This window comes from Heterocephalus glaber, unplaced genomic scaffold (assembly GCF_053883595.1).
Source record: "Heterocephalus glaber isolate CG9 unplaced genomic scaffold, H.glaber_assembly_v1.0 deba00001503, whole genome shotgun sequence".
Lineage (NCBI taxonomy): Eukaryota > Metazoa > Chordata > Mammalia > Rodentia > Bathyergidae > Heterocephalus > Heterocephalus glaber.
In genome coordinates, this window is record NW_028258323.1 from 2682932 (window position 1) to 2701991 (window position 19060).

Consider the following 19060-nt stretch of genomic DNA (forward strand, 5'->3'; position numbering starts at 1 on the left):
GGCGGTGGCACCACTGAGCTAAATCCTCAGCCCGTGCCCCTTTTTCAAATATAGACTTAATGAAGACAAATTCTCTCATTTTTTGTGTGTCTGGAATGTCTTTATTTCTTCTTCATTTTTGAAGAATAATTTTGCTTCACACAGAGCTTAACATTTCTGTTCAGCTCTTTACAGATGCCATGTTATTGTTTCTGTATTCTATTATTTATGATGGGAAATCATATATTGCTCCTTTGAGAAAAATACATCTTTTATCCTCTGGCTGATTTTAAGATTATATCTTTGTCTTTGATTTTCATGACTTTACTGTGATGTGCATTGGTATGATTTTATTTTTAATCATTCATTCTAGCTTAAGACTTGTAGATCAGTGTTTTTGTTTTAATTCTACATATGAATGAGACCATGTGGTACTTGTTTTTTTCAGCCTGGTTTATTTCACTTAACATAATGTCCTCCAGTTCCATCCATGTTGTTGCAAATAGTAAGGTTTCATTGGTTTTTTAATGGCTGAAGAGTATTCTATTGTTATATATGTACCACATTTTCTTTACCTGATAATCAGTTGATGGACTCCCAGATTGATTTTGTTTCTTGGCAATTTGAATAGTGGTGGAGCAAATATGGGAATGCAGATGTCTCTTTGATACACTGATTTGATTTCTTAAATCTGTAGTGCTATGCATTGTATTAAACACTTCCCCATTGCTGGGACAAAATATCTGACATAGGCAATTTAAAGGAGAGGTTTATTTTGGCTCCCAGTTTCTGTGGATTTAGTTATATTTAGCTGGCTCTAAGGCAGAAACATCATGGCAGAAGGGCATGGCAGAGGAAAGCTGCTCAATCCATGGCAGTCAGAAAGCAGAAAAATAAGGGAGGAGCCAGGAACAAGAATATATCCTTCCAAGTCTTTAGCTTTGTCCATTTTGTTAAACGGATCTACTGAGATGCTAATTTTGGCCATTTTTATTTTAGTTCTTGAGTTTATATTTGCTTCTTTTTAACACATTCTTGTCCTCTAATAAAAATCTTCACATTTCTTTGACTATGTTACTAATAGTTGGTTCAAGGCCATATTTGGTAATGCAATATCTGAATCACTTAAAATCTTTCCATTCTCTAATTTTTCTCTTGCTGGTAAATTTGTTTAAATATTAGACATTGTTTAGGAAAAACTTTAGAAGCTTTGAATGCTATTGTATTCCTTCACAGATGAGCCAAGTGAAGTAGTCAAATTGGCTAAGTGCAGAAGCTTTAATCTGGAGGTAGACATTATACGGTACTTCCTTCCTAAGATAAAGTGCTGTTTTTGATAAGCCCTTCAGTGTCTGGCTTGAGAGTCTGAAGTAATGTAAAATTCTGCTCTACTCTTCCTTCAGTGCATATATAGGCACCATTTGCCAGACATACTGGTGTCTTCTTTGGAGGAGAGTTCAGGAATGTGGGGGCTCTGAGAGGTGAGCACCAGGTCCTTCCTTCATTCACTCAGCTGTCAGGAATGTGCTGGCAGCCAAGTCCCCCTGTCAGCATCCCTGAAGGAAACTGGTTCACTCACATTACACTCATTCACAAGGGGAGCCAAAGGCAGGTCAACAAAGAGTGGAGTGCAGGACTTAGACCACTGGCCTTGTCTCAGGGCACAAACCTCCAGGACCACCATTCTTCAGAGCTCCCCATGGATTGGCTGAGGCTTCTGCTAAGAGCTGGGTCATGGACTCCACTCTTCCACCTGGCCTTGTCCTCTTGCATTGTCACCTTAAAGTACCTCCTCTGTGTCTCCCATGTGATAATCTCCATGTGGGCTGTATGGGAGTTGCCCGGTGATCAAAAGGCAATTCTTTAATCTATTGCCATTAATCATCCCATGGCCTTGGTCTTCTTTAGGATTTCCTTCAGAAGGAATGTTATTGACTTTGGTTTTCTGTGTGTGTGTGTGTGTGTGTGTGTGTGTGTGTGTGTGTACATGAGTTTGTGCTCTATTTGAATTAATCTTATCTCATTTCAGTTGAGTTCCCTAGAACTTATTATTAATTGACAGCGCCTTTCCATAGCACTGTAATTACTCATTCTTTTTCAAAAAACTGCTTATGTTTCAGTGAAATTTTGGGAAGAAAGGAAGACAAATACACTTAGCCTGTCATCTGAGATAGATGTCATCAGGCCACTATCTTGTATTAAGAACTTTTCTTCTATGAATTTTTTTTCATCTAAATGTGAGGTTTTGTAACAGAACCAAGAGGTCATGTGGAGTTTCAGACAAAGGCCTCTTTATAGGTGTTAAGGCATTGACTTTCTCATCTTACTTGACAAATTTTTCAAACAATTTTCTTTGGAAAATTAAAAATGAAACATACAAACTGTTTCTATCTGTACTGTTTTATTCTTTTACAATGTCAAAATAAGCATAATCCAAAAATTTTCCCTAAAATAGCTATTAACATATTTGATGGGAAACTATTTTCTATATATTCATATATTTATGTCTGATTTTTGACACAGGATTTTGGGGCTTATTTACAGTGTTATTTGTTATATTATTTTAAAATTAAGTTTTTGGTACATTTTAGGTATACAATATAGTGGCATTCATCATTGGGAATTGGTACCTTTACATAATCTATCTTGCGTCTTATTTTTTTCCCCATTCCCCTGCTCTCCCTTCAACCCCTCCATCCCTTCCTATTTACATAGGCTTTGTTTCCATTTCTTTTTATTTTCTCACATAAATTCCATTCCCTTTTTTCCTTTCCCCTACCCTTTCACTTTCCCTTCCCGTTTACCCCTTTTTCTTCCTATTTCACATTATCTATTATACCTTTTAGACCTCATTTACACTTTCAGCTTCTCATACCAGAGAAACTATTCAGTATTTACACAAGTGTGTCCTATTTATTTCATTTAAGAGTATCGCCTCAATGTGCATCCATTTAGCTATAAATGTCTCTAGTTTCTCATTCTTTATGGCTGAGTAGTACTCCATTTTATTAAAAAACCCACATTTTCTTTTTCCAGTTTCCAGTTGATGAGCAATTGGGCTGTTTCCAAGTTTTAGCTATTACAAACTGTGCTGCTATGAACATGGGTGCACATATATCACTGTGGTATGATTCTTTTAATTCTTTAGGGAAGTTACCCAGCACTGGAATAGCTGGCTCAAATGGGACTTCCAGTCCTAGTTCTTTGAGGTATCTCCATGCTGATTTCCACAGTGCTTGCACCAGTCTACACTCCCACCAGCAGTGGAGCAGGGTTCCTCTTTCCCCATAGCCCCTCCAGTATTTCTTATTGGTTGATTTCATGATAGCAGCCATTCTTTCTGGAGTGAAGTGGAATCTCACCATTGTTTTCATTTGCATCTCTCGAATGACCAGTGATACTGAACATTTTTTCATGTATTTATTTGCTATTTCTACTTCTTTGTCTGAGAAATGTCTGTTCATTTTAGATGCCCATTTTTGGATTGGGTCTTTAAATTTGGGAAGCCTGATTTTTAAAAATTCTTTATATATTATAGATAGTAGAATTGTGTCTGAGGAACATCTGGTAAAAAATTTTCCCACATTGTGGGTTGTGTCTTCACACTGCTGGTGGTTTCTCTTGCTGTGCAGAAGCTTTTTAATAAGAAGAGATCCCACTTGTTGATTGTTTGTGCTAGTTCATGGGCAACTGAGGTTTTGTTCATAAAATCTTACCCTACGTCAATGTCTTCAAGAGTTCTACCTAACTTATCTTCCAGTCAGTTTAGTGTTTCTGTTTTACTATTTAGATCTTTAATCCATTTCAATTTTAGTTTAGTGCATGGTGAGAGATATTTGTCTAGTTTTAATCTTTGACAAGTTGAAACCCAGTTTTTCTAGCACCATTTATTAAAGAGGCTATCTTTCCTCCAGTGAGGGTGTTTGGCAAATATGAGGTGGCTGAGTGTGTCTGGAGATTTTTCTGCATCTTCTAATCTGTTCCACTGGTCCTCAGGTCTGTTTCTTTGCCAGTACCAGGCTGTTTTTATCACACTAGCTTTGTAGTATAGTTTCAAGTTGGGGATTGTGATGCCACCTGCCATGTCTGTTGCCTAGAATTGCTTTTGCAATTCTGGGTCTCTTCTTGTTCCAAATGAATTTTTGAATTGTTTTCTCAAGGTCTGTGAAGTATGCTGCTGGAATTTCAATTGAGATTGCATTGAATCTATATAGCAGTTTTGGAAGTATGGCCATTTTCACTATGTTGAAAGTATGGCCATTTTCACTACCCAGGAGCAAGGGATGTCTTTCCATTTTCTGATATCATCTTCAATCTCTCCTTTCACAGTGCTGTAGTTTTCAGAGAAGAGGTCTTTGATTTCTTTTGTTAGGTTGATTCCTAGGTTTTTCAGTTTTTTGGATGGTATTTAGAAAGGAATTGTTTGCCATATTTCACTCTCAGTGAGTCTGTTGTTCATGTAGAGGAAAGCTATTGATTTTTGTGTGTTGACTTTGTATCCAGCTACTTTACTGAATTTTGTTATTAAGTCTAGAAGACTTTTGGTGGAGTTCTTGGGGTCTTCTGTATAAAGTATCATGTTATCTGCAAATAATGACAATTTGACTTCTTCATTTCCTATCTTAATTCCTTTTGTTTCTTTCTCTTGTCTAATTGCCATGGCTAATGTTTCCAGAACTATATTGAACAAGAGTGGTGATATTGGACATCCTTGTCTTCTTCCTGATTTACATGTGAAGGATTTCAGGTTTTGATCATTTAGTATGATATTGGCTGTTGGTTTTTCATAGATGGCTTTTATCAGATTGAGGTAGATACTGTCTATTCCAATTTTTTGTAGGGTTTTTATCATGAATGGGTGTTGAATTTTGTCCAATGTTTTTTCTGTATCTATTGAGATGATGGTATGGTTTTTGTCCTTGGTTCCATTGATATAGTTAGTGTATTACATTTATTGATCTGTGTATGTTGAACCATCCCTGCATCCCTGGGATGAATCCTACTTGGTCAGGGTATATTATCTTCTTGCTGATCTTCTGCATTCTATTTGCCAGTATCTTATTAAAGATTTTTGCATCTATGTTCACTAGTAAGATTGGCATATAGTTCTCTTTTTCGGTTGAGTATTTCTCTGCTTTGGGGATCAAGGTGATGCTGGCTTCCAGGAATGAATTTGGGACTATTGCTTCCCTTTCAATTTCATTGAAGAGTTTAAACAGTAGTAGCAGTAGTTCCTCTCTACATGTCTTGTAGAATTCAGGGGTGAAGCCATCAGGGCCTGGGCTTTTCTTAGTTGGTAAGTTTTTAAGTATGTTTTTAATTTTCTTGATTGATACTGGGTTGTTAAGAATTTTTAGGTCTTCTTCTTTCAACTTTGGTAATTCATAGGTATATAGGAATCTGTCCATTTCTTTTGTGTTTTCCATCTTATTGGTATATAGGTCCTCAAAACAATTTGTTTCTTGTATGCAGCATATTGTTGGATCTTGCTTCTTGATCCATTCTGCCAGCTTATTTCTTTTAATTGGTGAATAGAGACCAGTAACATTGATGGTTATAACTGATATGTATTGACTTATCTTTATCATGACTTTTTCTTTTTATTGGATTCTCCCCCTTTGTGTTTAATTTCTGGTAGTGCATGATGGATTCATTCTGCTGGGCTTCCTGGGGCTGTGCTTCTCATTGTCTTTTCCTAGGATATTGTTTAAAATTTTTTTGAATCCTGCTTTGGTATTCATGAAGTTCCTCAGATGTTTTTGTCACGAAAGTATCTTATTTAATGATTTTCCAAGATAGTTTTGCAGCATTCACCAATCTGGTTTGGAGGTTGTTTTCTTTTAGAGCTTGAAATACTTCACTCCAAGCTCTTTGTGACTTGAGGGTTTGTGTTGGGAAGTCTGCTTTGATTCTGATAGGCTTTCCTTTGTATGTTATTTGTTTCTTTTCTCTAGCTGCTTGTAGAACTTTGTTCTTCTGTTGGGTTTCTGGAATTTTGACTACTATATGCCTATATGTAGATTTTTTTGATCAAGGCTTGTTGGAGTCCTATTCACCTCACTTATCTGTATGTCAAGTTCTTTTCCCCTGCTGGGGAAGTTTTCTGCCATCACTTCTGTGAACATTTTTTTTTATGTCATCTGCACTCTCTCTTGTTTCTTCATTGACTCCAATCAGTCTTATGCTATTCTTCTTTGCATCTTCTAGCAGCTGCTGGATTGATTTCTCATGATTCCTTACTGTTTTTAAGAAATTTTTCTTTTTCTGGTCACTAATTGTAATCCTATCTTCTATATCTGAAATATTGTCCTCACATTGGCTTATTCTACTGTGTAAACTTTCAATGGAGTTTTTAATCCCCTGGAAATCTGTTTGTATCTGTTTTATGGATTCTATTTATTTCCTATGTTGGGATTCCATTATGCTCCTTAGCTCCTCTATTTTTTAAATCTGTGTCTGTTCTAGATTTATTAATCATGTCTTGCACTAAGAACACAATCTCTGTTGTTATCTGAGAAATTATTTCTCATTTCACTTTTTCAAGATCCTCTTTTGTTGCCAGTTCAGGGAGTCCAGTTGGTTGTCAGATTGTTCCATCTCATTTCCCTTTGAGGTTGCCTTAGGTCATCTGAAAGTCTGGTTTTGAGACCTTGCCCTTCTGCCATGATGCTTCTGCTGTGGAGCCAGCCATGGACTGAAACCTGTGAAACTGGGAACTAAAGTATATCTCTCCTTCCTTAAGGTGTGGGTGTCAGGTATTTTGTCCCAGCAACAAGAAAGCTGGCCAAAAAAGCAGTTAATGTATTTTTGGTTTGTTTGTCAGTGTCTCTGAATACCAGGCCAATGATTCAAGAGATGATGGTTTGCTGTAAAATATGGAGTCTGCCTTCTCCAGCCAAGAAGTTTCATTTATTCAGAGTGGCCATCTTCTGTGGTCCCCTCAGGTTGGGTCAAGGCTTTCTTAATGTGACCTTTAGTTACTATCAAGAAGGGAAGAAAGAGGAAGTCTGCTGTGTTGTTTTCAGGCTCCTTTCTGCTTGATCTGGTCTGTCTTTTGCTGAGGGTGTTACCTGTGAGCATGAGATTCCAACTTTTCAGCCTTCCAAGGCAGACTTATAACAGCAGCTCTCCAGGGAGCTTACAGGCCCCCCAGCTTGGACTGGTGCTGTGTCCTTGATCCCTCTTACTCTGTGGCTTCCAATTTCTTGGGCTAAGCAGTGGCTGGATCCTCCCGCTCTCCAGTGTGCAGATGACTGCCTCCAGTCTCTGATCCTGTAACCCTACACACACACACACACACACACACACTAATCATGCTGTTTTGCTAGAGAAACCTAACCAATATACCTAATAAAGAACCTCAGATTTGTTTGAATAAAAAGTTTAAAGAATCTGAAAGAGATAGAGATGACCATGATCTTAAAAGTCTTTGAGTCTAAGAGTTAACCAAATTCTGACATTTGATGAAAGGAATTCCCTAAAGACTGGTTAGTGTACAGGAGGACAGAATCATAATGGGGCCATCAAACTGCAAAATAAAACTCTCAAATGACAATTTGCGTTGAATCTTTGAAATTAATATCTATGATTCCTAAACACATACAACAAGCCCAGCTCTGTAGATTTTGGCACTATGAATATGTAAGAGTTCCTCCTGACAATTATCACCTCAGAGATTGAGCTACTTCCTCATTACTTCTGGATTGGGGTGGTTAAGGAATGTCCCTAGCAGAGAAGTGAATTTTCTGAAGTATTTTCTTTTTCTGATCATCACACATACACATTAAAATGTAGTTGATATCTTTCCATTTTGGGATTAAATTCCAGCAAGTATATGAACTGTTTATGTTTTAAATAATTATATAAATCCACAAAATAAATTCCTCTGAGAGTTTAGATTGAATATGTCTATCCGTACAAAATGTTTTGTCATTACTAATATTGCTGTTGCTCCCCTAAGAGCTATAATCTGTTGTGCTTTACCCAACAGCTATGCTAAGCGTACATTTACAACAAGAATAATGTAGAGACAGCAAAATTAATATTTTTGAAAACACATGCTGCTTCAAATTTTGTGTTTGTTTTTTTTTTTTTGTACCAGAGATCGAACTTGGGACCTTGCGCTTGCGAGGCAGGTGGCAGAACCACTAAGCTAAATCCCTGGCCCTCAAATTTTGTTTAAAATATATTCAAATACATACCATGGGGAAAAAACAATCTGTTGAACTGATTTATAATTATTTTGTAATTTAAAATTTTAATTTGTTAAGGAAGGCACCTTACTGCTTTTCTGGGTTTCTACTGAAGATTTTTTTCAGCTCATATTTCCTCCTTTGTTTTGGTTGCCATGGAGCACAGATTTAACCTGAGAAGCCTCTGTCTCCTAATCTGGTCCTTAAGTAAAGTGGGAATCATTACTTTATCTTTGTGCTTTCAAAACTATGATGCTTTTTCAGTCTATCCTGGGATTTCACTTGTGATGAGGGAGCAGTTTGGAGGCTAGGTCAGTGAGCTATGTAATACAGAAGAAATTCTTGAGAAAAAAAGACACTGAAGTCCTCATGAGAGCAGTTATGTAGGGAAGAAGAAGGGAATTAATTGTATTCCAGAATCTGCCAAGCCTGTTTCTTCTTCCTCTCCTTGCAGGGACACATTTCCCAGCCTCCCTTGGTGCTGTCAAGTGGCTCAGTTATAGTGGGTGGAAAGAGAAGAGAAATGTTGTGTGTCATGTATATTTCTGGGCCTCCCAAAAGCAACTCTCCCAGAGCTTAATCTTTTCTTCTTCCTCCATCTTTAGTTTGGATCTGTGGCCATGGCATGGCACGGAAACTCCTATGTTGATGTCAGAACTCCACATACCTGCCTATCAAATGGCACAGAGAAGCTCCAAGTCCAGAAAAAAACCTAGATAGGAAATCAGTTTTTTGAGCAACTAACATTAGGAGTTTATCTATTAAAGAATGTTTCATTTACTACATTACTTGCTTTATGTAGACTCAATCACAGAAACACTTTCTTAAAACATAAAACAATTAAAAAAAAATTTAAGTCCTCCCATTATTCATAGAACATGAACTAGGGCCAAAATTACAGATCTAACTTATTTTGTCTAATACACACACACACACACACACACACATAAATACATATATCATTCTGACTACATTTTATGCAAATTAAATTTGACATGACTTTACCTAGTAGATCCCGTTTAATTTTTATACTTATCAAGGTGGACATTCTTTTATTATATAGATGGTAAGACCCAGGCTCAGAGGCTCAGAAGGGTAAATTAATTTGCTGCAGGTCACTGAATCAGGACTGAAACCAAGTGTGCCTGGCTCTGAGGATGCCTCTCCATAGTGTGACTCTAGTCCACAGTAGAATTCTAGTGGATAGCTACTGCAGCATGGCACCCAAAGCAGTCTGCAGAGATGCTCACAGCTGATGTGCAAACACTGCAGTGTGGAGCCCTTGCTGAGTCTTGGTGTCCTGCACAGTGCACTCATCCTTGTCCAAGACAGCCACTTAATTAAGATTTCAATGCCGCATTACTCCAGGGGTCCACAGCCTTTGTGGCACCAGAGGTTGTTTTATGGAAGTGACAGGGGTGGTTTGAGGATTAGATTCTCATAAGGAGCCCTCCATCTAGATCCCTCGCATGCACAGCTCCACAACAGGGTTTCAGGTCATATGAGAATCAAATGCTGCACCTTATCTGATGGGAGGCAAAGCTCAGTGGAAATGCAGTGATAGAGAGGGCTGGAAAATACAGGTGAAGATTTCCCAACCAATGCTCACCTCCTGCTGTGTGACCTGGTTCCTGAGGACCCCGCATCAGTGTATTCTCCATGGCTATAACAAAGCACCTGAGGTTGAGCATGTATAAAGAAAGAGGTTTATGCAGCTCACAGTTTTGAAGACTGATGGTCGTGACAGCATGACTCTAGTGAGGTTCATGGTACCAGGAAGGATCACATCACAGCAGACCATGTGCAGGAAGGAGAGATCATATATAAAAACAGGAAGCCCAAGAGAAGGGAGTGCCCAGGCTTGCTCTTTTTATACCAACTCTCTTGTGAGAGCCAACTGGTTTCCCATGAGAATTATCTTAGTTCTCTTCAAGGGCAGTCCCCTACCATGGCATATCACCATCCTACTAGGTTCCACCTCTTAAATGTCCATCCTCTCTTAGTATTACCACACTGAAGGCCAAGTTTCCAATGCATGAACCCTTGAGGAACAAACTATACTCACACTATAACAACAGCATCAGTGCTATAAATTTGTCCATAAAAAGAGGAGCATGCAACATGTTCACTGTAGCTTTTTTCATGGTAGAAAAATACTGAACAAATCAAACACCCAGTAAGAGTTTGAATAAAAATACAATGGAATACTATACATTAGTAAAAATAATGAACTGATACATTAAGGCAAATTAATTGATATAAAAGTATATTTAACAGAAGAAGTCTGATACAAAGAATGACATAAAATTTTAGTTCTATAAAGTTCAAGAAAAGGAAAAATGAATCTAAGAAATAAAAATCAGAATAGTGGATGTCTCTGGCATAGAACAGAAAGAAAGAGCTTTTTAAGGTAGTGGAAATCTTTTATGTGTTGAATAGTGTATTAGCAATATCAAAATTCATCGAACTGTGCACTTAATTCTATGCATTTCACTATGTGTATACCTTAATTTAAACAATAATTTTGAGAAGGCCTAAGGTAAATCTATACTCTCATGCTACTTTCAGCCCTGCCAGCTTTGAACCCAGACTGTTCCTTAGCATGGGATGTGGACACAAACACAGATCCACTGGGCAAGCATGCCATAATTTTGAGGAAATGAAATAGTACTTTCCTGAGCTACATCTTCAATAGAGTTAAACTAAAAATAACCAATAGTTCCCCATAAAGTGCTGTATGATAGTTGGATGCTGTGTACACCACATTCCAGGTAAAAAGGATTTCTGGAAGCTTTGGGTGGGACAAGTTATTTTCTGACTAAGTTAAAAAAAGAAGTAATTCCACTTGTGGAGCCTAGAACTTTGATGTGATTTTGGAGTCAAGGGAATGCGAACATAATGGTAGGATAATAAAGGAAACCTTTTAGTAAGACTTGAGAAAAGTGTTTTTCCACTACCTCTAGAAATGAAATGAATGCATGCATTTGAGTTAGTGAAAGTACTTATAGGTCTAGAACAATGAAAAATCTGTTCACTTCAACTAAATTCACACTGAACACTTACCCTGGAATCTTTAAAATGTGCTTCTTTTATTTAGTTTTTTATTACTTTGATTATCTGTTCTTTAAAAAAGAGAAAAATGCCAAGTGAAGAAATATTGTGAAAGCCATTTGTTTGATGGTTTAGATATCTTAGAGGGTAGATATTAACATGCCACTAGTGGGTCTTTTCACAAAGAAATTACACACAAAGTTCTAGTTTTATTGATTTTTTTCCCATCCCTCCCAGCCCGCATTCACTTGGCACTGTGCCTAGTCCATAGTAGGTGCTGAAAAGAATGGATGGATGGATGGGAAGGAAACTTCGGAGTGTCTATTGCCTGCAATGTCACAGACTTACCAAGAGAGGAATTAGCTTATATTACTACTGCTTCATAGGCATATCAATATATACTTCATGAAAAAAATGAAATTAAGAGGTTACAAATTTCCCACTTCATGAATGCCTTTGTAGCCTGAGGGTACAGAAATAAGTCTCCAGTCTGCCTGAAAATGTCCCTTAGTGAAGGGACAAAAGTTCTGGACAATGCCTTTGTGGTTGCAAGATGTTTCCGAGTGAAACATACAAATATATAATTCTCCAATAAACCTCCTATCTCACCTTCCTTTTCTCATTCAATTTTCCTTGCTCAGTATTATCTGAAGAAGCTGTTGTCTATCAATAAGAAAAACACTGAAAATGATTGAAAAAACCACACATACCATTTAAAATTTATTTTTCACATTTGGCTTCATACATAGGTGTCCTGTGTATACTTAAATAACCAAAGGAGTAAACCTTATTATTATTATTGCTGAGGTTAAATGCTCTCATCTCAGGCCAACATGTCAATATGGTAATTTCATGTAATTAATGAATTTATAGATTTAGAATGCAAAACATAGTAATCCCTTCTTACATTAGAAAGAAGTTGCATGTATTAACTTCATTTGTACAGAAGAAGTAACTCAAAAAGTGTAATTCCTTGGAAATTTTAGGTCTGGAAATTGTTATCCAATACCTTCTTTCACCCAGAGTTTTTATATTGATTACAATAATTAGACCTATCTTTAAAACGAGGAAAAATAAAGACATTTTAAAGAAATATAGAGTATTAATTAGAGTATATAACCCATTGTTTGGCATTAACCAAAGAATATCATCACACTTCTACTCAGTGAAGTGCCATTTTTCTTAAGCATGTTGCTAAAAACTGTATTCCTGTGAAACCTTGTTGTACAAATTACATCAGTATCAAATTCCTTCATTATTATGCAAAGACTGAATAATATTTTGTGAATGGATAATGAACTACCTAATCAACTTTTGGTTGACTCCTTCACCATCTGACTAGATCTATAGAATGAAGGCGCACATCACAATCAAGGTAATTACTAAAACTTATTATTTATGGTATGGTTTTTACAAAGAGTGAATTCAGTTATTGATAGAAATTACTTCATAAGTGTTTAAAATGTCTTTTGCAGTTATTATAAGGTGAGTAATAAGTTATTTCTAGAACTTTATAAGTAAAATGGAAAGCAGAATAATAGCTACAGAATATTATTCTTTAGCAAGAATATGTTTCAGAAAATTATAATCTTCCTTGAACTTTAGGAACAAGTGTCTAGAATGTATTAACTGAATTCCTCTGTCTTGAAATATGAAGTTTATTTTAGGAAATCAGTGAAGCAATTTTTCCTCACTAGTGTCACAGATTAGCTTTGAAAAGTTCTGAACTCTCCCGTGACCTTCTTACAGTTAGGCACAGTAAGGTGTTCCATTTCTTCCTTAGACCATCTTTTCCTGCCTCCATCTTTGTGCCCAGCTCTGCTAGCTCAGCTACCCAAGGTGTTGTGATTCTATGTTTCCTCACTGCTCCAGGGCTGGGCACTGGTCCTGCACCATCCAATGTCTCATTTGCTGTGCTCTGCTGCCTTCTTTGCACTCCTTTCTTTTGATTGTTCCCAAATAACCTATTCTTTTGTGAGGTTCCTCTCTAGCCATGAATATTATCTACTCTCAATATTAAAGCATCCAAAGCCATAGGAAACTCCTCTCTCATGGTGGTCAGCACCCTTCCCACCACAAAGACCAGTTCTAGACTCTCCTGGGTTGTGGCTTCTCTCTGACACCATAGCACCAACAGAAGCAAAGACTCTGCTTCTACCTTAACAAAGTATGAACTTGAACATGGAACATAGCTTTTGAGCTATTACAGGAAAGCATAATTACAAGGAGGACTTGGCTCTGGTTTTAAATCAGCCTGAAATTGTAGGCAAATCCCTTAACCCCCCACCCTAGAGGTAAAGCCACCAAGACCAAGGAAAGACATGAGCTCCTGGTGCCAGCTCAGCAGATTTAAAGAAAAGTAAGGAGTTCCATATGTTTTATAACTTTGTAGAATTAGATTAAAATCTTGACACTTTAATGGGTTTTCCAGTTTACCACCACATAATTTTACTTGCTATTTCCTCTTTATTGTGGAATACTGAATTGGTCTATTTTGGCTATTGAAATTTTGAAATTAAATTTATATTTCTATCAAGTGCTTTCTACTTCTAGATTTTACAATATTTGTATCTAAAAATTAAATATAAATTTTTTAAATTTAGAGATTCTTCATCCAAAAAGGAGATTTTGGAAGGACATATCAGGAGAAAACAGATATTTCTATATTTTTGGTGTTCACAGTGACAAAAGTTAATGCTGCCCAGGGCTGTTAAATTTCTTACTTAAACTGCTTTCTGTTATTTCTGATATTTTTATTTCTTACCTATCATTTTACTCATCATCATTTCATTCCATTTAACTTTATTTTAAACAGTTTAAATTTTTCTTACATTTTGAAAATTGAGAAGAGAAATTCAGTTCATCTTCTGTCTCTGAACATGCCAGTGCCTGGAGTATAATCATCTTAGCTTTAAGAATGTCCTAAAAATGCATTTTCTCAGTATTTAGAAATTTAAATAACTGATATATTAATGTTTAAGATAATACATAGGAATAAGAGGAGGACAGAACTTATCCCCTTACCTAGACTCTGGGATGGCAGGAAGACCTCATCTGAACCAGGTTCAGACACTATGATAAGAGATCAGACATCCAGTGAGTTGCTAAATATTTAACAAGTTCTTCCTGTATGTGCAGCACCATCAGTTAGCTGAATAAAGGAAAGCAGAGCAGTAACTAGAAAATGCAAAAAAAACAAATCCTAAAACTAGAAATTTTAAGGACAGATGATCTGAATGAAAGCCACAGCAATCATCTGCAAGAAAATTAGACATGTATAGAAAGATTATTCTTCCAAAAGAGAAAAGCTTGTTTGGAATGCACTAGATTAGTGGCCCTAAGAATCTACATTGGACACATTCAAGCAGAAAATGCCATGGAGTTCCCAATAATGTCCACTACGTGACCAGCTGGCTTCAAACACCCCATGACTGTTGTAGCCTTTATGGTTGATGCAATAGAATGAGCCATATAGTATAAAATTACAAGACCATAAGTAAAGATTGGCAGTAATTTGTTTATTGTGGAATCACAAACTATTATTATTGTGGATTATTGCAGAAGTTTCGAGGCAGTGGGAAATCTAAGTAACACCAAAATATAACCCAGCCAGTAACTAAAAGACTATATTTATCAATTGTGGAATCCCTGAAATGATGAATTCTGAGAATGGATTTTTCAGTTCTTCACCAAAGAATGTGCTGATGTGATAAAACATAAGTCATTTTTACAAAACAAAATGCATACTTATGAAATATTCAGGTTAGTCACAAAATAACCAAATAATCAAATAAGTCCATGAAATTTTCCCTTTGATAATTTCTCACTGAAAATGCAGAAATTCAAAGAAAATTATAATATAGAGAGTAGATCAAAATTATCCTTCAGTCTATCCATATGTAGAAAAATATTTTTATTTGCTTGTTTTCCTTAACTGTGGCTGGTATAGACTGGAGAAGGAATCCTTAATGTTTTCTAGAAGCTGCTACGTCTAGGTATACCAATAAATTTCTATTTACTATTGGTTCTGTGTCCCTGAATAAATGGAAGTCTCCATCTTTTCAGTAAGAAAATTGCTACAAAATTTCTTCGGTCAATTGGAATGAGGAAAATTTCAAGAATATACATTTTTCCATTCTTTTAATGTTTAAGATTAATCATTGTAACAACCCAAAATATTCTAAAGGGTTGCCTTAAACTATTAAATTGTTCAGTATAAAAGAATTCAACAATATGTGAGAGATTTGACCTCAGGTGTGAGAATACAATAAAAAACAGTCATCTGCAAATCAGACAGAGGACACTCACCAAGCTACTGGTTGGCAGATACTTTGATTTCAGACTTCCACCTTCCAGAACTGTAAGAAATAAATATTTGTTGTTTGAGCAAGTCCATTTATGATATTCTATATCAGCCTGAACTTATTAAGACACCCCTGAAGATAAAACTGCCAGGTAAGAGAGGTCTAAATAATTAAAATTTTAAAAGAAAAATAAAAGTTCAATTTCTCTGGACATGAACATTTTCAGAAAATACATTCTACAATGATTACTAATATTGTACCTGTATAGAAGAGATTTTGATAAGATTAAAACATGAGATTCATTACAACAGCCTCCTTTTACAAATACAGTAGCTGACCTTATTCTTGGGGAATAAGTTCCAAGACTCCCAATAGATGCCTAAAACCACGGATAGCACCAAACCCTGTATATATCGTTTATTCCTATATATACATATGATAAAGTTCAATTTATAAATTAGGCTCAGTAAGAGATCAACAACAATAACTAATGATAAAATGGAACAATTGTAATAATATAATATAGTGGAAGTTATGTGGATATGGTTTCTCCCTGTCTTTCTCAAGTTAATACCTTATAATACTATATTCACCCTTATTCTTCTTCTTATGGGGATGTGAGATGATCCAACGCCATGTGATCAGGTGAAGAGAGGCTTGGGATGCAGGCTTTGTGACCTAGCATTAGACTGTACCCAGGATTACTTGAACAGAAGCACCACCCTACTGTGATAGCTGAGCTGGTAAGAGAGATACTAAGTGACTAATGGGCAGGTAGCACATACTGCATAGAGATTCTGGGCAAAGGAGTAATTTGTGTCCTGAGCATGAAGGAGTGGGTCAGTGTGAGATATTGTCACACCACTCAGATGGGTATGCAATTTAAAACTTATGAATGGGTTAGTTTTAAATTTTTCCATTTTGTTTGTGTTTTCAGACTATAGTTGAGCATGAAAAGCAAAAGTGCAGATAATTATAAGCTTCTACTGTAAGAGATGAATAAAAATTTCTTATTGAATCTCTTGGATCAAGAAGCTATACTAACAGACCATGCATTCTCAAAGAGAACAATATTTCCCCGTTGGGGGAAAAATAAACTCTGGTTCTTAGTAGTAGAAAAAAATCCTAGATACTATTCTCCAAGCTTCAGCCATATCCAAAAAAAAAATCTTATTCTTTAGGATTTAATTTCCCACCTTAGGGAGACTTAGCAGAATGATAATTTTTATTACCTATCTTTTTTTGGTACCGGGGATCAAACTCAGGACCTTGTGCTTGTGAGGCAGGCAGCAGAACCACTGAGCTAAATCCCCGGCAAGAATGATAATTTTTAAAAAGGTTGAGAAGCACTATGATGGATGGTCCTTCATTCACTCATGTTAGTCAGGATATGCTCTCTTCCAGACTGTGCTGAGTGGCTGGAGATGTAATAGTAAATAAAACTCTCTTCCTACCTCATAATGAATCTTCAAGCCATGAGAGATGTGCAGCCAGTCCTAGAAGAGAAGAGTCAGTACTATTATGCAATGGAAATATGTAGAAGAGGTACACAGCCCAGCCACAACTGGGGTGGGAGTCAGGGAAGGCTTCCTGTAGGATGAGACTTAGGACCGACTTAGACACACAAACTAGCATGTGCAAAGACCCTGATGAAAGACATGGAATGCAAGAAATGAGATATTTCAGAATGGCTGAGCTTGGTGTAAAGGAAAAGCATGAGAGCCATGAGGCTGGAGTGTTGGATAGGAGCCAGATCATGAAGGGATTTCCATGCAACTCTGAGAAGTTCATGTTTTATTTTGAGATTACTAGAGTGACAGGCAATAGTAAGCAGAGATTTAAAATGTTTTGTGGTGTTTTGGAAAGTTTATTTTGGCCCCAGTGTGACAAAGATGCCAGGGGTCATGAGGTAGACAGAAGTAAGACTTGAGGGGTATGGAATTGACAGCCCTACATGGAGACAGGAGGTATAAAGTCTAGGCAGGTGATGACAAGCATGATATCTAGACTTCTAGCTTGAGCAATAGGACAAAGACTACAGGGGGAAAGTCAGCTGGAAATGTAAGGTAATGTTGCAACTTTGAAGTGGGGATTTCCATTATAAGTTTAATACATGACCCTGATACAAACAAGGGAAGTCTATATATAATAACAGATGTGTAACTGAAGCCATGAGAATCAAAGGGATCATGAAGGAGACTGAAGAATGGAAAGAAGATATGGACAGGGACAGAAAACTGCAAATGCAAACATTTAAAAAGCAGGTGGAGAAAGAGTTGCAGAAAAGGAGCCACAGGCAAGGAGGGAAGGAGTAGGGAAAGCTGTATGTATAGCACAGTGGTGTGGGAGAAAGGCAGAGATTTGGAAAAAGGAAAAAATAGTGGAAAGCATGTGAGAAAGTAACTGAAAAGGGCCCATTCCAGTTTACAAGCCAGAACTCATTGGTTAACAAGAAAGAATTCATTACTAATCTTTAAGAATCCAGCTTCCAAGTTCTGGGGAGGAAAAGCCCATTCTGCAGTAGGTTACAATGGGAGTAGATGTGAAGAAATCCAGACATCAGATGTTGGCAACTCTCAAGAAATTTGGCATGAAGAGGAAGAGTCTGTGAATAGCTAGGTAGGACTGTGTATGGGTAAAATAGGGCTTTTGTTTCTTTCTTTTATGGAAGACCCTTGAAAATTAAATGTCAATGAAAGCTGATTGGGAGAAATTGATAAGGTAGAGAGAGAAAAGTGTCTAGAAAAGCCATAAATAGATCCAACAAGAATCAACTTTCATTCACTCATACTTAATCTCGAATAATGAAGAGTTAGAAGGAAAGAAACAAACTCAGGGGTCTTCCCTTGGAGACAGGAACTGCAAACACTCTACCCTTGAATCTGCTGTTTGCGAACAGAGTGTATGTTAACCTTCAACTTTATACAAAGAGCAAAAGCCAATCGATATGTCTCACTAATGTTCACCTGAGGTCAAACTCTATGAGAACTTCCAGTCTCATGTAAATAGCCATAGATGTGGTTTCCCTGACTCCACATAAAGCAGTTTAAATAAAGGCAGTCCTTGCCTTCCAGAATATTACAATAAAAAACAGATGACTTGAACACACACATTCACCACCACCACTACCGCACAAGGGCACAGTATAATAGTAAGAGAACAAGATGGTATTCCATAAGACTTTATGTCAGGTTCAAGTTTGGTATTTGCTATTTCTGTTGTATGGAATACATGTGTGTTCTGCTGGGAAATTCGGTAGGGTTAGGAAAAATACTACATGCCCTTCACATAAACAAGGAAGCCTTGGAGGAAAGAGCTTTGAATGCATTGTAAATTTTGTCATTTGTATTTCCCACCACTCAAGCTCCTAAAAGTTCAATGAGTGACAGCCACTGGCTGACTATATAAGGTCCTAGATCCAGAAACTTACTGATGGAAAATACTAGGCCAAGGTTGAACAGGTAAGCCTGGGTGGAAGGTGGAATGCATGCTGGAAAGGAGAGGGCTGAAGGAGTGTGAAACCTTAGACTGCCT